The following is a 24,656-nucleotide window of genomic DNA, read 5'->3' as shown; positions in this document are numbered from 1 at the left end:
TCGACGATGATCTTGGCCTTCTTGATCCAGCAAGAGAGACGGAGAGGTAGATGAGTTCTCCGGCGGCGTGACGGCTCTCCGGAGGTTGGTGGTGATCTAATCTCAGCAGGGCTCCGCCCGAGCTCTGCAGAAACGCAATCTAGAGGTAAAACCGTGGAGGTATGTGGTCGGGCTGCCTTGGAAAAGTTCTCTCAAATCAGCCCTAATAGCTCCATATATATAGGAGGAGGGAGGGGAGGCTTGCCTTGAGGCTCAAGGAGCCCCAAGGGCTGCGCACCAAGGGGAGGAGCAGTCCTCCTCCAATCCTAGTCCAACTAGGATTGGAAGGTGGAGTCCTTCTCTCCCTTCCCACCTCCTTCTTTTTCTTTTCTCTTTGATTTTCTATCTATGGCGCATAGGGCCTTCTTGGGCTGTCCCACCAGCCCACCAAGGGCTGGTGCGCCACCCCCAAGGCCTATGGGCTTCCCTGGGGTGGGCTGCCCCCCAGGTGAATATCCGGAACCCATTCGTCATTCCCGGTACATTCTCGGTAACTGCGAAAACCTTCCGGTAATCAAATGAGGTCATCCTATATATCAATCTTCGTTTCCGGACCATTCCGGAAACCCTCGTGACGTCCGTGATCTAATCCGGGACTCCGAACAACATTCGGGACGTCGGATTGGCAACAGGCTTGCCGCTCTTCTTTGAATTACCCTTCTTCCCTTTGCCGTTTCTCTTGAAACTAGTGGTCTTATTCACCATCAACACTTGATGCTCTTTACGCAGTTCAGACTCTGCGACTTTCAGCATCGCAAACAACTCGCCGGGTGACTTGTTCATCCCATGCATGTTGTAGTTCAACACAAAGCCCTTATAGCTTGGCGGCAGTGATTGAAGAATTCTGTCAGTGATAGCCTCTTGCAAGAGTTCAATCCCCAGCTCAGCTAGATGGTTTGAGTACCCAGACATTTTGAGCACATGTTCACTGACAGACGAATTCTCCTCCGTCTTGCAAGCATAGAATTTATCGGAGGTCTCATACCTCTCGATCCGAGCGTTCTTCTGAAAGATAAACTTCAACTCCTGGAACATCTCATATGCTCCATGACGCTCAAAGCGACGTTGAAGTCCCGGCTCTAAGCCATACAAGACTACACATTGAACTACTGAGTAGTCCTCCTTACGTGTTAACCAAGCGTTCTTAACATCTTGGTCAGCCGTAGCGGGTGGTTCATCTCCTAACGCAGCATTAAGGACATAATCCTTCTTCCCAGCTTGTAGGATCAACTTAAGATTACGAGCCCAGTCTTCAAAGTTGCTTCCATCATCTTTCAACTTAGCTTTCTCTAGGAACGTATTAAAATTCAGGGTGACTGTTTTGTGAGCCATGATCTACAACACAAATACATTCAAAGTGGACTTAGACTATGTTCAAGATAATTAGAGTTTAACTTAATCAAATTACTTGCTAAACTCCCACTCAAAAAGTACATCTCTCTAGTCATTTGAGTGGTTCATGACCCACTTACACTAGCTCAAGTCCGATCATCACGTGAGTTGGGTATAGTTTCAGTGGTAAGCATCCCTATGCTAATCATATCTACTATATGATTCATGATCAACCTTTTGGTCTAATGTGTTCCGAGGCCATGTCTGCACATGCTAGGCTCGTCAAGCTTAACCCGAGTGTTCCGCGTGTGCAACTGTTTTGCACCCGTTGTATGTGAACGTTGAGTCTATCACACCCGATCATCACGTGGTGTCTCGAAACGACGAACTGTAGCAACGGTGCACAGTCGGGGAGAAGACAATTTCGTCTTGAAATTTTAGTGAGAGATCACCTCATAATGCTACCGTCGTTCTAAGAAAAATAAGGTGCATAAAAGGATTAACATCACATGAAATTCATAAGTGACATGATATGGCCATCATCACATGCTCCTTGATCTCCATCACCAAAGCACCGACACGATCTTCTTGTCATCGGCGCCACACCATGATCTCCATCAACGTGTCGCCATCGGGGTTGTCGTGCTACTCATACTATTACTACTAAAGCTACATCCTAGCAAAATATTAAACGCATCTGCAAGCACAAACGTTAGTTTAAAGACAACCCTATGGCTCCTGCCGGTTGCCGTACCATCGACGTGCAAGTCGATATTATCTTATTGCAACATGATCATCTCATACATCCAATATATCACATCACATCGTTGGCCATATCACATCACAAGCATACCCTGCAAAAACAAGTTAGACGTCCTCTAATTGTTGTTGCATGTTTTACGTGGTGACCATGGCTATCTAGTAGGATCGCATCTTACTTACGCAAACACCACAACGGAGATATATGAATTGCTATTTAACCTTATCCAAGGACCTATTCTGTCAAATCCGATTCAACTAAAGTTGGAGAAACCGACACTTGCCAGTCATCTTTGAGCAACGGAGTTACTCGTAGCGATGAAACCAGTCTCTCGTAAGCGTACGAGTAATGTCTGTCCAAGCCGCTTCAATCCAACAATACCGCGGAATCAAGAAAAGACTAAGGAGGGCAGAAAGACGCACATCACCGCCAACAAAAACTTTTGTGTTCTACTCGAGATTACATCTACGCATGAACCTAGCTCATGATGCCACTATTGGGGAACATCGCATGGGAAACAAAATTTTCCTACGCGCACGAAGACCTATCATGGTGATGTCCATCTACGAGAGGGGATTTCCGATCTACGTACCCTTGTAGATCGCACAACAGAAGCGTTAGTGAACGCGGTTGATGTAGTGGAACGTCCTCACGTCCCTCGATCCGCCCCGCGAACCGTCCCACGAACCGTCCCGCGATCCGTCCCACGATCTAGTGCCGAACGGACGGCACCTCCGCGTTCAGCACACGTATAGCTCGACGATGATCTCGGCCTTCTTGATCCAGCAAGAGAGACGGAGAGGTAGATGAGTTCTCCGGCGCCGTGACGGTGCTCCGGAGGTTGGTGGTGATCTAATCTCAGCACGGCTCCGCCCGAGCTCCGCGGAAACGCGATCTAGAGGTAAAACCGTGGAGGTATGTGGTCGGGCAGCCTTGGAAAAGTTCTCTCAAATCAGCCCTAATAGCTCCATATATATAGGAGGAGGGAAGGGAGGCTTGCCTTGTGGCTCAAGGAGCCCCAAGGGCTGCGCACCAAGGGGAGGAGGAGTCCTCCTCCAATCCTAGTCCAACTAGGATTGGAAGGTGGAGTCCTTCTCTCCCTTCCCACCTCCTGTTTATTTCTTTTCTCTTTGATTTTCTATCTATGGCGCATAGTGCCTTCTTGGGCTGTCCCACCAGCCCACCAAGGGCTGGTGCGCCACTCCCAAGGCCTATGGGCTTCCCTGGGGTGGGCTGCCCGCCCCCCCCCCCCCCCCCCCGGTGAACATCCCGGACCCATTCGTCATTCCCAGTTCATTCCCGGTAACTCTGAAAACCTTCCGGTAATCAAATGAGGTCATCCTATATATCAATCTTCGTTTCCGGACCATTCCGGAAACCCTCGTGACGTCCGTTATCTCATCCGGGACTCCGAACAACATTCGGTAACAAACCACATAACTCAAATACGCATAAAACAACGTCGAACCTTAACTGTGCAGACCCTGCGGGTTCGAGAACTATGTAGACATGACCCGAGTGACTGCTCGGTCAATATCCAATAGCGGAACCTGGATGCCCATATTGGATCCCACATATTCTACGAAGATATTATCGTTTGAACCTCAGTGCCAAGGATTCATATAATCCCGCATGTCATTCCCTTTGTCCTTCGGTATGTTACTTGCCCGAGATTCGATCGTCAGTATCCGCATACTTATTTCAATCTCGTTTACCGGCAAGTCTCTTTACTCGTTCCGTAATACAAGATCCCGCAACTTACACTAAGTTACATTGCTTGCAAGGCTTGTTTGTGATGTTGTATTACCGAGTGGGCCCCAAGATACCTCTCCGTCACAAGGAGTGACAAATCCCAGTCTCGATCCATACTAACTCAACGAACACCTCCGGAGATACGTGTAGAGCATCTTTATAGTCACCCAGTTACGTTGCGACGTTTGATACACACAAAGCATTCCTCCGGTGTCAGTGAGTTATACGATCTCATGGTCATAGGAACAAATACTTGACACGCAGAAAACAGTAGCAACAAAATGACACGATCAACATGTTACGTCTATTAGTTTGGGTCTAGTCCATCATGTGATTCTCCTAATGACGTGATCCAGTTATCAAGCAACAACACCTTGTACATAGTCAGAAGACCCTGACTATCTTTGATCAACTGGCTAGCCAACTAGAGGCTTGCTAGGGACAGTATTTTGTCTATGTATCCACACATGTATATAAGTCTTCATTCAATACAATTATAGCATGGATAATAAATGATTATCTTGATACATGAATTATAATAATAGCTATATGTATTATTTCCTCTAGGCCATAATTCGAACAATTATCTGCGTAGGTTTGATGAGAGTGATATTCCTTTTGATAAACCTGCTAGCTTATGGCTGGATGAATTTGATAACTTTGTTGCCAAACAACAAAGTTCCAATGATTATGTTAGCAGACAATTGGAACACAATGCTCGTATGCTTAGTCATTTCAGTGCTTGTGTGGACAAAAATGTCAATGATCTTAAGCTTCTGAGTAAACATGCCTCTATGGTTACTACCCAAGTAGAACAAGTACTTAAAGCTCAGAATGACTTGCTCAATGAGTTGAATTACAATTCTGTCAGAGTCGTTACTAGAGGCGATCGAATGACCCAGGAACCTTTGTATCCCGAGGGTCATCCAAAGATAATTCAACAGGATTCTCAAGGAGTTAGCACCGATGCACCTAGTCATTGTAGGAAGAAGAAGAAAGATGATAGGAACTTGCACACTAGCAACCCTGTTGCTGCTACACCTGAGAGTCCAAGCGATGTCTCTGTCTTTGACGCTGAAACACGATCTGGTGATGAACATGAGCCTAATGATGATATCAATAGTGATATTCATGTTGATGCTCAACCTAGCCATGATAAGGATGTGGAGATTGAACCTATTGATCTTGATAACCCACAGCCTAAGAATAGAAGATACGATAAGAATGACTTTGCTGCTAGGAAGCATGGTAAAGAAAGGGAACCATGGGTTCAAAAACCCATGCCCTTTCCTCCCAAACCATCCAAGAAAAAGGATGATGAGGATTTTGAGTGATTTGTTGAAATGATTAGACATGTCTTTCTGCAAATGCGTTTGACGGATTTCTTTTGATGACCATGAGATGGATGAATCGAGGAGTCACAAACCTTAGTTCCAAGCTTTCACTTTAGGTTGCTTAGAAGAAAACTGATAGATTTAGTTTAGTTTTCCCTGTTTTCTGTTTTAGCATCTGGTAGAAAAGTACCCAGAAAATAGAAGTTCTCCGAACATCCTGAAAAAAAGTATGATTTTTTTCTAGAGTTTTTGAAAAATACTTAGACAAAGAGCTTGTCTAGGGATGCAACAGTGGGCCACAAGCCCTTGAGGCGCGGGCACCCCCCTGGTCGCGCGACCCAGGCTTGTGGGGCCCACAGGCACTCCCTCCACTCATTCTTGCTCTCATCTGGTTCTCCTACCTCTAGAAAAAAATCGTTTCGCAACTCAAACCCGTGTTCTTGATCCTCTTGCTGGGATTTTCGATCTCTTTGCTGAAATCACCATTCTCAGAACTGTTTTGGGGAAATTACTCCTTGGTAAGTGACTCCCCCATTGGTCCAATTAGTTTTTGCTCTAGTGCCTTATACTCCGCGTATTTTTGCTGCCTTGGTGACCATGTTCTTGAGCTTTGCATGCTAATTTTATCTAGTCCCAAGCAGTTTTGATGCGTAATATGGCCTCTAGGCACTTGTGGGAGTAGTTGCTACGAGTTTTGTTGAGCCTTGTTCACTTTTCCTTAGAATCACTAAAATTTCAGAAATTTTCATAGATAGAAAAGGGAAAAGATGAGGAGGTTGTTAAGAGGCTCTTCAAGCCGTGACCCCAAGGATGATGGAAGTGATAAGAAGACCAAGTATCTGGTCCTTCGAGTCGCAGAAGTTCGAGCGTGGGAGTGGCCAAGCGACGTGTTCTTCTGCGCCGCTGGAATTTATGAGGACTTTTATCACTTGGTGGAAAACGCAGGCCTTACCGCCTTCGTTGAAGATAAGTGTGTGCAATACCTCCTCCTCACTAATATCTTCGTACAAAGCTTTAACTTTTATCCGAGGAAGAATCCTCCTATGGTTGAGTTTAAACTTTATGATATCCCCCAGCGCATGTCACTCCAGGATTTTTGCAATGTCTACAAATTACCTTACGTTGGGGATATTCATGAACCTCGTCCATGGGACCTGGAAGCTTTCATCAATGCAATTGATGTAGGAGAGGAGAGAGGAGTGTCTTGCCCTAGAGCTGCTAGCATACATTTTCCCGTGCTTCGGTACTTCTCACTTTTTGTGGGAAAATGTTTGATTGGTCGTGGGAAAGCTGGGTCCCTTAGTTCCCTATATCTTGCGGTCTTTCGCGAATCCCTTTATAATGATAAAACTTATAGCTTGGGTGCTATAGTAGCTCAACGGTTGAACACGAACCTTTCTAAGGGCATTGTCTATGGAGGTATCTATGCTACTCGTCTTGCTAGACACTTTGAGATACCTATTAGACTGGAGGAGGAAGAAGAGATTCTTCTTACCGAGAGATATCTAGATTACGGTAGCATTGTTCGCCATGACTTTCTTGATAGAGATAAAAATAGAAGGATGATCTATAACCTGGTTTTAGTCAGGGTACTCGTGAGACTATTACTTTGCCTGCTCCTTCTTTGTTTAATCTTCATGCAGGCAGGTACATTATTATGCCCTCAGATATCTACTCATATTGGGGCCCAGCCCAACCACAGGTGCCCGTGCCCGAGCCACAAGTCGAGTACCAGACGCTAGTTTATTAGTGGGAGCCAGAGGAGCTCACACAGCAGTGGCATCCTCAGTCAACTCCGAAGTACCCCGGAGCTGGTTATTTCCCTCCATGGGAGTAGACGAACTTAGGCCAAAAGCCTAAGCTTGGGGGAGTACGTGTTTCTCACCGACTTTACACTCTTGCTTATGCTTTCACTTTGTTCGTCGGTGTTTACACTTTGCCACTTTATCATCCATGCTAGTTTATTTCTTTTTCTCGTTTTCTTTTCGTGTGTGTGTCTAGTTTGAGAAAACCCAAAAATATTTTCTTTTTCTTCTTTTGCTTGTTTTGAGCTTTCCCGTGTAAATAGTTTTCTTTTTCTTTGGGTCAAGGTAGAATACCATGGTTACAATGTTTAGTGGCTCTCGCATGCATACCTGTTTAGCTTTCAAAGAGCCATATCACTTTGTCTTCTACTTTGTGTTTGCCAGCAGATTCCAGCTTTAGTCCAATGCGCGAGCACTCTTATTATTGTTCACATCATTCGGTCGTGCAAGTGAAAGGCAATAATGACGATATATGATGAAGTGAGTAAGCCTGGAAAAGCTAGTATGAACTCGATCTATTTTGTTTTTGTAAATATGACTAGCTCAACGTTCCAGATTCAGCTTTGTTGTGAGAGAAACATGTTTGCAATGACAACGTAGGATCATAGTTGCTTATGGCATGCTTACTTAGCTAGGAGCTTATAATGGTTTGTCTTGGTTGCCCACATGAATTTTGAGATGACTATGATGTAATATGATAGGATGGTATCCTCCTTTGAATGATTCAAGTGGCTTGACTTGGCGCATGTTCACGCATGTAGTTGAAACAAAATCAACATAGCCTCTATAATATTCATGTTCATGGTGATTTATGTCCTACTCATGCTTGCACTCAATGTTAGTTAATCTCAATGCAGTGTGATGACTGTTGTCGCTCTCTAGTTGGTCGCTTCCCAGCCTTTTGCTAGCCTTCACTTGTACTAAGCGGGAATACTGCTTGTCCATCCACTTTCATAAACACAAAGTTGTTCCATATGAGTCTACCATACCTACATATATGCGATATCTACCTGCCGTTCCAAGTAAATTTGCATGTGCCACTCTCTAAACCTTCAAGAAATAATCTGTTTTGCGTCCCCGAACCGCTCATGTGGTGACAGGGGGCTATCAATATCTTCCATGCTAGGCGTGTTATCCTTGATATGTGTTTATTCACTATCATTCACGAGAAAGGGGCCGGTAATTGGAATTCCCAGTTCCATGCTCAAATCAAAAAGATAATTGCAAACATATTTCCCGCAGGATTGATGTTGGTATGGACGGTACCCGAGGATTCGGCTAGCCGTGGAGTGTGATTGATTGGTTGTGGGGGAGTCAAAACTTTACTTTTCTGTTTGGGAACCGCCTATCGCATGTGTAGCGTGGAAGATGTTGAGAACTCTTAGTCATTAAATTGACAATGAAAGCATGCCACCCAAAATTATTATCTCGGTTTTAAAAGCTTGAGCTCTGGCACCTCTGCAAATCAATGCCTTCCTCTGCGAAGGGCCTGTCTATTTATGTTCCTGTTGAGTCATCCTCCTCTTATAAAAGCACCAATTAGAGAGCACCTCTGTCGTTTTTATGCTTTTCTTTTAACTGTGTTGAGTATGACTGTGACTGGATCTTCTTTGCCATGAGTTACAATGTTTAGTCAGCCCTTGGTCTTTGAAGGTGCTCTGCATTTATGTTTTGCGGTCTCAGAAAGAGCTAGCGAGATACCACCTGTTCGTACTCCTTCATGTTGTCTTGATTGAAGTGTTGACATTTGAGGCTTATTATTATTTGCTCGCTAGCTGATTATGCCATTGATATGAGTTTACCGTGAGACCTAGATGTCATTTGCTTATGTGGTTAGCTTGTGATCTTGCTGAAATTATGGTTATGAGTGAGGCATAGGTGCAACAACAAGATCAAACAGAGTTCGTCAAAGTTTTTCTTTTGTCTCTTTCAGTTTGTCAAGTGAATTGCTTGAGGACAAGCAAGGCTTTAAACTTGGGGGAGTTGACACGTCTCCGTCGTATCTACTTTTCTGAACTCTTTTGCCCTTGTTTTGGACTCTAATTTGCATGATTTGAATGGAACTAACCCGGACTAATGCTGTTTTCAACAGAATTGCCATGGTGTTGTTTTGTGCAGAAATAAAAGTTCTCGGAATGACCTGAAAATTTACAGAGTATTTTTCTGGAATTAATGAAAAATACCTGCGAAAAGATCCACCAGAGGAGGTGAGCCAGTGGGCGACCAGCCCACCAGGCGCGGCCACCCCCTGGCCGCGCCTGGCAGGCTTGTGGGGCCCACGAGGCTCCACCGCCTCCAATCTCAGCTCTATATATTCTGTTTCGCCCGGAAAAAAATCAGGGAGAAGGATTCATCGTGTTTTACTATACGGAGGCGCCGCCACCTCCTGTTCGTCATCTCGAGGGCAGATCTGGAGTCCATTCTGGGCTCCGGAGACGAGAAATCGTCGCCATCGTCATCATCAAGCTTCCTCCATCGCCAATTCCATGATGCTCTTCACCGTTCATGAGTAATCTCATCGTAGGCTTGCTGGACGGTGATGGTTGGGATGATATCTATCATGTAATCGAGTTAGTTTTGATGGGGATTGATCCCTAGTATCCACTATGTTCTGAGATTGATGTTGCTACTACTTTGCCATGCTTAATGCTTGTCACAAGGGCCCGAGTGCCATGATTTCAGATCTGAACCTATTATGTTGTCGCCAATATATGTGTGTTCTAGATCCTGTCTTGCAAGTTGTAGTCACCTACTATGTGTTATGACCTTGCAACCCCGGAGTGACAATAGCCGGAACCACTCCCGGAGATGACCATAGTATGAGGAGTTCATGTATTCACCAAGTGTTAATGCGTTGGTCCGGTTCTTTATTAAAAGGAGAACCTTAATATCCCGTAGTTTCCATTAGGACCCCGCTGCCACGGGAGGGATGGACAATAGATGTCATGCAAGTTCTTTTCCCTAAGCACGTATGACTACATACGGAATACATGCCTACATTAGATTGACGAACGGGAGCTAGTTACATATCTCTCCGTGTTATAATTGTTACATGATGAATCACATCCGGCTTAATCATCCATCACCGATCCAATGCCTACGAGTCTTTTACTACTGGTCCTTGCTACGCTACTTTGCCACTACTGCTGTCACTGCTGTTGTTGTTACTCTGTTGCTACTGCTGTTACTTTGCTTCTACTCTTTACTGTTGTTACTGCTGCTTTCGTACTACCTTGCTACTGATACTTTGCTGCAGACGCTAGATCTTTTAGGTGTGGTTGAATTGACAACTCAACTACTAATACTTGAGAATATTCTTTCGCTTCCCCTTGAGTCGAATCAATAAATTTGGGTTGAATACTCTACCCTCAAAAACTGTTGCGATCCCCTATACTAGAGGGTTATCAAGAGTTCATGAGGGGTGACTCTGCTATCAAAATTCACTCTTATTCATTTTGCCAAGAACTATATGCAATCAACCTCAACCATATGCATTAGTTCAAGTAGTCACACATTCCCTCAATGGTAAGCATGGGACAATGTAATTAATGCATCTTTGGACATCATCCCATTTGTGTTTCACTTCATGTCCATGGATATTCTTGCATATGTTCCTTTTGATTTGGCCCTAACCCATATAGGTGACAAGAGTAAGAAACAACAAGGATTGCTCCCAACTCAAGACGATCTTCATCAACATTAAGCATCCACCACTACTTCATCTACTTAAAGTCTTTGACGACAAAACCCAAGGTTAGTTTGTCCCTCTAAAGGGGGAATGTCATATCAAGGGGAAGCTTAACTCTAATCTTGAGTATAAGCATCTCCTAAGGATATGAGTGCATTAATGCTTATGTCAAAGTGGTAACCCGACTTGTGCTTGACGATGAGTATGACCTATGATCAAGTATTCATACTTGGCTCCTAAGTCAATATAATCGTATATAGATGACTTTGTCATCGCCCATGTGCTTGATAGCTGCTAGGATGCATCTACATATTCACCATATTTTGTCTATCATTCTTATTGTTTTAGCATGTTGGTCTGCATGTGTTTGCTCATTCGAGGACATCCAATTGTTGTTATTTTTCTTTTGATTTATCTTTTGCCAATTGGATGGACAAGAATGCCTTGTACCCTTCTCTAGGTATCCATGCTATCTCATCTCAAGTTCTATTCATTCTTCATCACAAAACTTGAACAAGCACTTGTCGATCCCTCTGTGTGAAGAAGCATTCGGAGTTCCGTATCGCACACTACAAGAAATATGCTCATACATGACGTTCTTTAAGACGTTGTTGAAGAATTCGTCATAAATCTATGACGATTTCATCTGAGATTGTTATAAGACATTTGAGGGGATCAAATCTACATATAAATTACAATAATGTGAGTCAAAAATGTCGTAACCGCAAAGATAAGATTTTCATAACTTTTACGACGATTATAAAAATGTCGTAACATGTTCTAACCATGTTGACATGTCACTCGTGGGTCCATTCTATCCCACCTCATCCTAGTTTTTGAAGCAACCTACTATTCTGTCATTCCAAAAATTCTCGAAAAAGTATCATAAATACTTTGGATCATATATTCCTCAAATATGTGAAAACCCTTCCTTCCGTAGTTCAAAAATAATTCAGCAATGTTCATTTTCCTATTCTGTTAAGAATATCACTTTGTGTAGGAAGTGCTATTTCTATTTCTTTGATTACCCTCATATTTTTTGGGCACTCTTTGCTATCCAAATCATTGCCTCATAAAAACTTTCGTAACCATTTGCCTAGTAAATCTTTCTCAGCAAATTTCCAAAGTTTGTTTTCAGCTAACTGCTTTGTGAAGGAAGTACTAGATAGGAATATCCTGATGAGTTGAATTTTTTCCACATCTTTTATGTGCCAAAAACATAGCTCTCCACAAAATTTTAGCCCCATCTAACAATCCATGTGAGCTCATCAGCCAATCTTTGTTTTTGTTAATATTTTCAGATTGTGAAGTAACTACATTTTCTATTGCTTTATAGTTGATGAAAATTTACCATGGAATAAAACTGACCATATAACCTCACTCCACCAAATTTAGCTCATTTAATTCAGCCAATTTCCCTCAATATTTTTCCCAATATTCTGTTTAGTAGAGAGCATTGTGAAGGAAGTACAATTTTTGTTTATCCAAATTTTATGAAGTTTTTACAGTGCCTTAATGTGCCCAAATTATCATCCGCCTCCAAATTTCAGCTCAATCCAATCATCTATGTGAGCCCAGTTTCAATTACCATTTTCTGTCCAGATTGGCACATTGTGAAGGAAGTGTCACTTTGGCATGTCCAAATGGTATAATGTTTGTACAGTGCCTTCATATGCCCAAATTAACATCATACACCAAATTTCAGCTCAACCCATTCATTCATTTCATCCCAACTTCAACATCCATATTTCTGCACAGTGTGTTACTTTCCAAAGCAAGTGCCACCTAGGTTCATCCATTTGAGCTAAAAAATTGCCATGAGAGTCTCCTTAGTAGATGATCATCCTCAGCCAAAATTTAGGCCCATTGTCTATGGTCATTGCCCGCACCGCTAATCAAACACTTGGCTGCTAATTCATGCTTGAGCTTAGTTCACTCTCCTCGTGAGATTATTCTATTGTATTCTTCTTCCTAACACCTACCGAGGGATTGTCAAACGGATTAGGCATTCCTTTTCCACCCAGAACACGTGGCAACACAACCGTCACGCGATGACCATGCAGCTGGCATGCAAGTTCACGCGCTTTGGAGTTGAGGCCCTCGACCACCATCCAAACCTCGACGTCAAGCCACCACACCATGTATTTCTGATTAAATAGATACTTGTGTACCTAGAAATGATTTTTGGGAAAAATAAAGAGCAAACTATAATGTAGCTGTTGTTCAAATTTGACCCACTTCCAACCGAATCGGCACAAATTTGTCCTTTTCACGAGAGGTGGATAAAAGTTTTCGACACCCAACCATTCGAGACTAGTATTTTATAAAAATGATTTGGTCCAGTTTTGCAACAAATATATGGTAGGTCCTTTACAAAAATACTCATTTCGGGCACTTGAAAAATGGAAAATGAATTTTTCATACAAGGAAAATGAAAACTTCCTTAATAAACATTGTTTGTCATTCCAACATGCACCCTTCTACAAAATATGAGATCATTTAAACAAACTATGCCATGAATGTGGCCATGAAATTGATCATTTGGCTTGAAAGCCATAAACCTTCACACATGATAGCTCATTTTGAGAACACTTTCTAAAAATGATTGTCGTATTACAAGTTTCTTATTTTTCTGGTAACTTGGTCACATATAATGACACAATATGAAGGTTTTACAATTTTTTGATTTTTTCTTATTTTTTTATGCCCATTTCAAAATGCGGTCAAAACGGCACGTATGACCGTTCCTACCTAGGGGTTGAATTTTGGAAACCTTTTGATGTTTCTGTGATTAAATAGATACTTGTGTACCTAGAAATGATTTTTGGGAAAAATAAAGAGCAAACTATAATGTAGCTGCAGTTCAAATTTGACCCGCTTCCAACTGAATCGGCAGAAATTTGTCTTTTTCACGAGAGGTGGATAAAAAATTTCGACACCCAACCATTTGGTCAATTGAACATTAAATATGGCCTAGTATTTTATAAAAATGATTGGGTCTAGTTTTGCAACAAACTTATTTTGGACACTCGAAAAATGGAAAATGAATTTTCCGTCAAAAGAAAATGAAAACTTCCTTATGTAACATGGTCTGTCATTCCAATATAAAGCCTTGTGCACAATATGGGAACATTTGAAAAAACTATACCATGGATGTGGCCATAAGACTGATCCTCTCGCTTGCAAGCCATGGATCTTCACACATGATAGCTTATTTGTTAGAACACTTTTTAAAAAAAATTGCCATATTACAAGTTTATAATTTTTCTTGGTAGCTTGGTCACATATAAGCAGTGTTTGATCACATTTGGAAATCATATCTCATTTCAAATTCCATCATTAAAAAGGATTTAAAATTAATATGATAAAATAAATCCTGAAACAACAAGGGAAAAATGTTGCACACCATGCAAAAATTCCAAAACTTTTTTTGTTAATGATAACAACATCACCCCCAAGTTGGTGTGGACTCCACCTTTGAAACCTGAACCAAAAAGCAATTCCTAAATGCTCTTTTGTTTTGTGAAAATTGTCAACTTGTTCAAATAAATCCCAAGATTTTCTTGGATATGCATAATATGGCATGTTATTTAATGGAGCAAGTCACAAATTTTTTCTAAGATAAAATGGTGCTGAGATTAATTAAAACATATCGTTTTTAATAAAACAGAAATGAAGAATATTTAAAATGAAAAATAATAAACCCCCAGCCCAACTGGGCCTAGGCCCACGAGGCCAACCGGCCCAACCAACCAACCGATTAGCCCACCCCACCACGGGGTCTATCTCGACTGCCCCGAAACCCTACCCACTCCCCCACTTCCCCTCCCGATCCACATTGGATCGGGGCAACCGACGCCACCCCACATCCCATCGGGCCATCTCCTTCCTCCCCCTCCCCACCACCACCACCTCCGGCTGATCCCTCTTCCCTATGCCACCACCTCCGGTCGCCACCTCCGGCCACCAACACGCCGCCACGCCCATGCACTTCGACTCCCAAGACCCCGAGGTAAATGTCTATCCAGGCCCACTAAGCCACGGAAATTCTAGTGTTGGTACGGATCCAAGACTGAAGTGAATCCAAAACTGAATGCATAACGAGGTGATCAAGCCGACGGTAGAAGGGATGTTGAGCATCATGAGGGCGTGCAAGGAGGCCGGCACCGTGAAACGCATCGTCTTCACCTCCTCCGCCGACAGTGTCAACATCGAGGAGCGGCCGAGGCAAGCCTATGACCAGGAAAACTAGAGTGACATCGACTTCTGCCGCCGCGTCAAGAGGACAGGATGGGTGAGACGAGAGGAGAGAGGCTTCTCTTCTCTACCTCTACTTGTTGTTATACTACTAGTGCTTGTCAAGATGGCCTGCTGCAAGCAAAGCGATAATAACATGTGGACGGGTCGGGTTTTGTAGATGTACTTCATGTCCAAGTCGCTGTAAGAGAAGGCCGCCATGGAGTACGCCAGCGAGAATGGCCTGGACTTCATCAGCATCATCCCCACGCTCGTCGTCGCCACGTTCCTCAGCGCCGGCATACCACCCAGCCTAGTCACCGCCCTCGCGCTCATCACGGGGAATGAAACCCACTACTCGATCCTGAAGCAGGTGCAGCTGGTCCACCTGGACGACCTCTGCGACGCCATGACCTTCCTGTTCGAGCACCGAGAGGCCAACTGCCGCTACATCTACTCCCATGACGACACCATCCACGTCCTCGCCAGGATGCTCCAGGACAGGTTCCCGGAGTACGACATCCCGAAGAAGTTCGCGGGGGTCGACGACAACCTTCAGCCCATCCACTTATCCTCCAAGAAGCCGGAGCGGAGGGCGTGGGGGCTGGAGGTGGCATGGTGGTGGATGGAGGAGGAGGTGGAGGGACACGCCATGACCGTTGCAGCCGCCGGTGCTGTCGCCGCCATGCTCATCTACTAGTGCGGCAAGGAGAGGAGAAGAGGAAGGTGGATTGGATTGGTTGGGTGATGATTTTCTGAATCTTGCTCAGTTCATTCCTTTGTAGGAGTAGAGCGGATGCAGGTGAGTGATGTGGATTGGTCCTATCCACTCTAGATTTTTCGACGAGAGATGCCAAAGGTCCGCATGGTCATGTCGCGTACAATACATTTCTTTCTGGCTGACAGCAACGAGGCGCTGCATCCAGTCCAACTCCAACCCAACCCCAGTACTTGTAGATGTTATACATACAGTAGATGTTATATATTCAGTCATCCACTTTTGACTGTACACTCGAGCAGCTCGATGAGCTTAATTTGAGGGCAAAGAACATAGCTTAACATCTATCTGTAACATCTCTCGCCACATCTTAGTTTTGATTTAGTGATGCAAAAATAAGTTTATACTCTATTTAGCAATGCTAAAATTAGAATTGGTAAGTACACCCTATGGTTGCAGCTACATGCTCCTGGTCACCTGTATGCTCATCTAATTACTATGGCGTTTGAACTAGTTTTGAAACTGATTAGATGGATGTGTGAAGTGTTTCTTCCTTCATTATAAAGCTGGCCTATTGTATTGAAACTGATGTGTGAAGTGTTTCTTCCTTCGAGTGGTGTTCGGCGAATCTGCTACAGTCGTGTGCTTCTTTTCACCAAGTAAAATCAAATCACACGAATGGCGACTCAAAGTAAGAGCGGCAACTTCTGGCACACCTACATTGCAAATTACTGCATGATGTGATGAATGACATTGCTTTATCTGCTTCATGATTACAAATTATATCAAGAAACCTAGCATACCAACACTTGTAAACATCTCGCTTGTAGGATAGTATTGTTAAGAAAGCTTACATATTTGTAGCAGAAAGTGAGAAAGATAACATACAAAAAAACATGCTGGAGCTGTTAAAATCTAACTTGTAGTTATTGTTCCAAAGTTCAAAAAATGTGGTCCTCTAAGTGCCGCCCAAGAAGGACCTCCACCGGTTCTTCAAGTGGCCCAATGCCGTGCACATCCAGTGCCAGTGCCGCATCATCAAGCAGCGCCTCAAGGTGCCCCCAACACTCCACCAGTTCACCCGTCCCTCGACAAGAACCTCGTATGCACTCGGAATCCGCAATACCTAAAGTCATTTATTTGCTCGGCTAGAAATGTTATTTTATATTCACTTGTGGGTATGTAATAGTCAAAGTGCGTTATATCGACTAGAGGGGGGTGAATAGGAGATTTTTAGAATTTCATCACTGGGAAATTCCTTTTGAGGAAATTCCTCACTGATGACTAACTTACAGCGGAAACAACAAAGTATCAGGAGTGCAAAGTATCACTACAACAGTTCTTCAGGATGAAGAATATGAAAACTGTTTGCACAATATGCAGGCACGCAGAAACAGATGAGGATTAACTCGCGTGAAGAATTTGGGGTGAGGAATTTCAGAGAAAGTATTTAGCAAATTCTTCAAACAGTGACGGTGAAAATCATCAACACACAATTTGAGGAATATAAAAAGTTGAGGAAATAGAACCCGTTTCACAGTGAAGACAGTGGTTGAAGACCCAGTTCCAACTGTTGTGACAGTTGTACATCTGGTTTTGAGCGGCTTGGTATTCATACCAAATGACACACAATCCCTACCGTATTCTCCTTGGGCTAAGAACACACAGTCCTCGCCCGACACTCATGGTATGTCTTCAGGGAAGACTTCCAAACCCTCACAAACTTGGTCACCTGGCGATCCACAATTGACTGCTGGATTGCTCTAGACCATGACGCCTAACCGTCTGGAGGATGCACAGTCCTCAAAGGTAAAAGGCTTCAGTCCCACACAGGAACAACTTCTTCAGTGATGCTCAATAACTTGGTTTTTGGTTTGTGGTTTGGTGTTTGGGGTATTTCCTCAGTGATGAATTACTCTCGAAGACTTTGAGGAATTTGGGTTGCTCTTATGACAAGTGTCAGTTTCTAACGGAGCAGCCAACCAGCTAATGGTTGTGGGGGCGGCTATTTATAGCCTAGGAGCATCCCACATGATTCGACATTAATGCCCTTAAATAATATGACCGTTGGTGTGGATAACACCAATGATGTGGCGTGACTATCGGTAATGGTCGGGACCCTCAACTGTGAGAGTCCTCATGTCTCTCATATTCCCCACTTGAGGCTTTTGGTAGGATTAGGCTTGGGTTGAGCATCATGAGGAAATTCATTCCAATGTGTTACCTCGACCCCCTTTAATAGTACGGTGTTCCTATTACTCAAGTGTGAAAAAAATAAAACAGAAAGGATAAACTTCATGCTTCAAAGTCTTCAGATTGATTTTCTTCAGGAGACACCGAATTCCTCAATTTCCATATCTTCATGAGGAATATCAATTTCATCGCAAATTCTTCGCGATTCAATTCTTCAGCTTCAGACCAATTTCTTCAACTGAAGATATACATTTTTAGGGGTCGATATTCATCGAATATTTCAAACTCCTCAGCGACTTATAGATCCTGTGTATACTCAAGAACACATTAGATACTTAACCTATAAGTCCTCAAACCACCAAAATCACTAAGGGGAACTAGATGCACTTACAATCTCCCCCTTTTTGGTGGTTGATGACAATTAGGTTAAGTCTTCAATGGGAATAAACATATGAAGTGTAAATACTCATTTGAGGCATTTGAAATCCAGATTCAGAGAGATCCCCGTGAAGATGTGCATATCTTGAGGATTTTGCTTTCCGCAACAAATGCACATTGATGATTTATATCATCGAGATCTCCCCATGAGTCTTGTAAATCATGCATACATACGACATATAGTATGAAGAAATTGACGATGCATGATGACAAATGGTATCTCACGAATTCCAGCATGCGTGCATTAAAAACTTGAGGAATAAGCATGCGAAGAAAAACGTTCAAAAGCGTCGGAGTACCATACGGCTTAAGTTACAACTCATTACATAAAACACTTCAAAAGAGCCAAGATTTTGTAACTTAAATAAAGTTTATAAGCCCCCAAAATATCCCGCGTGAAGACTAACTCTCAAGTTTCTCCCCCTTTGTCATCAAATGACAAAAAGGGACAAACTGAGGACTAACACCTGTGAAGACTTTCACTTCTTGGCAGTTGAGGAAGATGCGTGAGGATTCTTTGGAGCAGACTTCCTCCTTGGACCAGTGGCAGTGTCTTGTTGATCTTCATCTGATTCATCAGTGCGGAATGAAGAAAACGAACTGTCCTCAACGTTTGGAACTAGGATTGGCCTGAATTTCTTCTTTGGTGGCCACGACTAGTCGAAGTCCCGCACAAACTCCAATTCTTCAAGTTCTGCTGGAGTCTTCAAATGACCCAGTGTCGCCCAGGTGTGAGCAAAAACCTCATGAAGATAATGATGGTTAAGCTTCACAGCATTCTGCGTTTCATTGAGGGTTTTCACAATGGCACCGAACTGGCGTTTGACCCACTTGTGATTCCGATCCACCTTCTGGTGAAGACTGAGAAGAAGCTCTCTGGTATTCATCACCCGAGGAGCAACAGGACTTGGAGGATTGGTTTCAGTGTCACCCCATGAGGAATAAGCTTCTGGCTCTCGGAACTGGCCATCAAGGGGCCGACTGCCTTCATCAATGAAAGACTTGTCTTTTCCCTCAACAGGCTCGAAAGTCTTCTTGTTGACACTTAGAGGAGGCATATAATCGATATGGTTGTTTAAATCAGTGTGATAGTTGATGCCTGACCTGCGTATGATGAATCTCATGATCCATGGAGCATAAATCTTCAGGTCAAAAGGGGCCATAGAACTTTTGGCCAAAGTCCTCAAGAGGAAATCATGGATGTTGATGGGAATGCCATGTGTGATGTTGAAGAGGATATTCTTCATGATGCCTATGACTTCTTCTTCATCATCAGGGCCCTTGATTGGCGCTAGAACGCGGTAGAGGACTTTGTAAACCGTCCTGGGTTCATATTTCAGTTCATGGACCAGGAAGGTTGTTATTGGTGGTTGCCCCTTAGCCAAAGGCTTCATGAGGACATCCATCAGCTTGTTTGCCAGCTCACGTTCATCATACAGCTTTACTGCCTGCTTTGAGGGAATTGACACTGGTAGTTCTCGCAGCAGCTCATTGGCAGGAGCCTCGAAGTGTGTGTCCTGCGTCATCCAACCTAGCACCCATGTGTTGATGTCTGTTGGATCTCCAGAGATGTGCAGAGTTGCATAGAATTTAAGAATGAGTTCACTATTCCAATCATAGATATCTGAGCACATTGGGAGGAGTCCAGCTTCAAAAAGGACATTGAGGATTGGAGCAAAGCATGGAATTTCTTCAAGCTCAAAGTGAGGAATGTGCTTGTGCTGGAAAATCTTGTTTCTTCCACACAACATAGAGGCATAGTAGTTGAGCTGTGTGCTTGTCCAAAACTTCAGATGCCTGATGCGAGGGTTGTCATAGGGATTTTCTCCGATGAAAAACATGCTTTCTTCAAAGAAGGATTCCTTTTGAAACTTTGGCCGCTTGGAGAACGGCTCACGCTGCATTGGCTGAAGATTTTGCGGATTGACTTGAGGAGAGACAATCATTGCAGATTCTGGGTTGAGGACGAAAAGGGCATTCTCTGGATCTGGTGCATTGTCCTCAGCATGTTCCTCACGGTGAGGAATTTGATCTGCTTGAGCTTTAGGCTGAGGAGCATGCTCTGGTTGAGGAATGTCATCAACCGGAGCTTCCTATTGAGGGTTTTTCTTTGAAGGAGGAATTGGTTCATCCTGAGCCTCAGCTTGAGGGTTTTTCTCAAGAGGAGGAATTAGGTCACCCTGAGCCTCGGGTTGAGGATTTTGCTCAGAGTTGTGAATTTCATCAGGCTGAGGATTTTCACTTTGTTTTTTTCTCAGCTTGAGGAGCTTGCTTGGTGGAAGAGACAGATTCATCAGCTGGTGCAACTGATCCTTGTGCAGTATCTTCATGAGGAATGAAGGACTGAGGACTGTCATCAATGCGAATTTCCTCATCAGTATGTTCCTCAGATTCAACATTCTTCATTTCCTCATCTGCCCCGTTCTCCTTGTCTTCGCTTTCGAAGGGAGTCATCTCATATGATGGAGCAACGTTGAGAGGCACAGGATCCAAAGGTGCATTTTCTTCAAGAGCTTTGAGGCGCTTGGCCTCAGTTGATTCTTCTGCTGATGAAGCTTTTATTTTCTTGGGTTCCTTTTCAGCATCCCTGGTCTTCTTCACGTCTGATGCAGACAGAGTCATTTTCTTCACCTTTGAAGCTTTTGGTGAAGGTGTTTTCTCAGCTGAAGCAATTTCATCAGCTGGAGCAGAGTCACCAGCTGGCTTAGAAGCACAAGCTGGAGCAGAGTTGTCAACTGGCTTAGAAGCAGCAGGAGCAGTTTCACCAGCTGTAGTAGAGTCATCAGCTGGATTTTGCTTGGTAATTTCCACGATACCCAGTTCATCAGCACGGCTTACTTGAGGGATTTCCTCAGCATGAGCAGTTTCATCAACTGGTTCTTCAATCAGAGGTTGAGGAGTTGGTACTGGAGGGGCAGCCTTCTTGTTGTAATCATCAACTGCGTCAGTGGCAAATTTGATGAAGTTGGTTTTGAGACTTTGACGATCAGAAAGCTTAGTGTACTTGTCAATCAAAGTCTTCAATTCAGCCTGTGTTGACACAAGTGCATCAGGCGTCAGGTTGAGGAGATTTTGTTTGAGGAATTTCTCCTTTTTAAGCTGTGCAACCTTAGCCTGTTTGGCTTGCTGCTCCTTCCACTTCGCCTCGTTGATGAATGTGGCCACCATGTGGCTGATGCCTGGGAGAAGCTTCAAATCATCGATTGGAGTGTTGGGGTCCTCATACCAGATGCTGATGTAATCCAGGAGGACTTTTGGGTCCATGGCCAGAGGAATGGAGCTGACAGAAGCTTGAGCTACCCTCTCTTGCTTGTTTCTGATGATGGCTTGCAGAGTGTCATCATCAAATTCATCACTACCTTCTGATGCAGAAGGAACCTTGATGATTTTGCTTGGGCTTGGTCTTGTTCCTCTCCCAGCAGTCACCTTAGTCTTCAGGGGAGTCGGTGAAGACTTTGTCTCGGAGCTTGTTGCAGACGGGACTGAGGAGCTGGAGACAGTGGACAGTTGCTTCACTATCAGCTTCTGTTCAGGCTTTGAAGCCTTTGGTGGTGCTGAGGGTTTTGTTGCTAATGCTGGTGCAGCTTTCGGAGGCATTTTCTCTTGTGGCTTTGAAGCCTTTGGTTTTGGTGGGATAGACTTCATTTGAGGAATGGCCGTATCAGAAGTCTCAGTTGCACAGGAAGTGGCGGCAGTTGCAGCAGCAACAGATTCTTCATTGAACTTCCTCACAACAGCTTCTGCTTGCTTTTGAAGCTTTGACATGTGTTTTGACTTTTCCTCAGGATAGTCATCAATTGTCTTGAGGCTTGAGGGGTGTGCATCCTGATAATCCTCAAGAGGAGTCCGTTTTCCAGGAGGCTTCAGAGCGAATTTCTTTGCATACTTAGGGGTGACGAATCTGTACTCTTTCCACTCCTTAGCCCATCGGCGTTCTATCTTTTGAAGTCTTATCTTTCTCTTGGGCATAGATTCTTGTTCATCCGGAGTGCAGTATTCCAGGTATATATCCTCAGGGATATCTATGGCAGTGTTCTCCTCAAGCTTCGTGCCACCCTTTTGCTTCCTTTCATCTTCCATATTCTTCAGTTGAGGCTTTTGCTCAGGAAATTGAACTCTTGAGGATTCTGATGAAACTTGCACATTTTCTTCAAGAAACGCTGCAAATGAGTTAAGTTGATGAGAACCTAGAGATTCATCAACTGGCATGTTTGTACCTGTGAACAGAGTATAGTTGCGAGGAATGTGGAGAAGTCATATGCGTTCTCAGATTTGATGAAATGAATTTTTTTGAAAGTTGAGGAATTTGACCAGTGGTTGAGGAATTCGTCTAAGCACACTGTTCTTGGTTCCGGAGTTGTACAGATTCGAAAATTTGCACAATTGAGGAATCTCATGAAAATCTTAGATGCTTAGTGAAGTTCAAAAATAGTTGGGTGATAGGCAGTGTTTGAGGGAAAAGAAACCGATGGATACTTGAGGAAAAATAGATTTCACATCTCTAAGGTAAAATAGTAGATCAAACGAGTTGTAAAAATAGGGTTTTTATTTACCCTAGATGGCGCACACGAAGAATAGAGAAGGGAGTATAGTAGATGCTCTTTCGGTGCGAGTCAAATGCGCCCTAACTCGGCAAAGAGGACAACTACGATGGCGGCGGACGAAGATGGTCTAGTTCCGGCGTGGTTTCGGCGACGGAGAGGTCGAGGCAGTCAAGCTCTTCTTCGCCAGCGTCGCGACTTCTAGTGGTGGCGCTAGGGCTTTTAAGCTTTGCTCTAGCAGGAGGGCGATGGGACGAAGAAGATTTTACCAAAGGGAGGTGGGGACATATTTATAGCCACGCGGTAACTGTTGGTGCGAAAATATCGGACCAAATAGCCCCTGTCTCTACGTCTCCGCAGGACACGTGTAGCACACGACCGAAGCGGTGGAAATCGTGGTTATCCGAACGGGGAAAGTGGGGTTCAGTTACTATGTAAAAAAATATTTTTGAAGATTTGAGGATTTTGTGACAAAATCATCAGCTGACAAGGACGCAGTGCGGATTTTGAACAAAGTTTCAAGTAGAACGCATATGAATAATTGAATAGACTGGGTGAGAGTAGCATAGAGGGAAAGTAGGGTCCGATCACATTCACTAAGATGAAATATCAAATTAAAAAAATAGCTGTAAGTGAATGTTGTTGAGGACTTTTAAATCATAGTCTATCTAGGTAAACGAAAATCATCAAGTGCTTTGAATAAAATGTCACGATGATGAATTTCAGTTTTGAATAAAAACAAGTTTGAAGAACAATTGTTTTGAGGAAAATTAACTCTTGAAGAAATTCAGCTTTCAAGAAATTCAACTTGAGGAATTTCAAGTTGCGTGGTGGCGTGACCCACCATATAAGAATGTTGATTACAGACGCCGCGTACAATTGTCGTAGGGCCGTGAGAACCAATTTCTTTGTTGATTTCCTTACACTAAGAGTGATATTCTTCATTGGTTGAAGAAAATCGATTCATCGTGTGTTGCACATGTAAGTCATCAATTTTGCATAATTGTTAGGATGTGTGCATGTTTTTACAAAACATTTGAAGATATTTAGCTCACACTGCAACTTGCAAAACCTTTTCTCATCCAAGGGCTTAGTGAAAATGTCTGCCAGTTGATCGTCAATCTTCACATGGTCGATGAGGATATTGCCCTTGAGGACATGGTCCCGAAGAAAATGATGACGAATCTGGATGAGCTTGGTCTTCGAGTGTTGTACTTGGTTGTATGCAATCTTGATTGCACTCTCATTGTCGCAGTAGAAAGGCACATTCTTCATGTTGACGTTGTAGTCCTTGAGGGTTTGCTTCATCCATAGCAATTGAGCACAACATGAACCAGCAGCAATGTACTCAGCTTCGGCAGTGGAGAGTGAAACACAGTTCTGCTTCTTTGAGGACCAGCAGACTAGTGATATTCCGAGGAAATGACATGTGCCAGAGGTTGACTTGCAATCCACACGGTCACCAGCATAGTCAGAATTAGAATATCCCACAAGATGAAGATATGAACCCTTGGGGTACCATAATCCTAGTGTTGGTGTGTGAGCTAAGTATCGAAGAATATGCTTCACAGCCTTATGGTGTGATTCCTTCGGTTTTGCTTGAAAACGTGCACACATGCAAACACTAAGCATTATATCTGGCCTAGATGCACACAAATACAGTAAAGAGCCAATCATAGAGCGATATACCTGCTGATCCAATTCTTTACCATTTTCGTCAGTGCAGAGGTGGCCGTTGGTAGGCATTGGTGTCTTGGCACCTTTGCATTCATGCATGTCGAATTTCCTCAGAACATCCTTGAGGTATATCTCCTGTGATA

At 43.5% G+C, this 24,656-nt stretch overlaps 1 pseudogene; it reads left to right on the top strand.

The window, feature by feature from the left end:
- Positions 1–14,692: 14,692 nt before the first annotated feature.
- LOC123405411 lies at positions 14,693–15,646 on the top strand (annotated as a pseudogene).
- The last annotated feature ends 9,010 nt before the right edge of the window (positions 15,647–24,656 follow it).

This window comes from Hordeum vulgare, chromosome 6H (assembly GCF_904849725.1).
Source record: "Hordeum vulgare subsp. vulgare chromosome 6H, MorexV3_pseudomolecules_assembly, whole genome shotgun sequence".
Taxonomy (NCBI): domain Eukaryota; kingdom Viridiplantae; phylum Streptophyta; class Magnoliopsida; order Poales; family Poaceae; genus Hordeum; species Hordeum vulgare.
The sequence above is the reverse complement of the archived record's forward strand: the minus strand, read 5'-3'. Positions and strand labels throughout refer to the sequence as shown.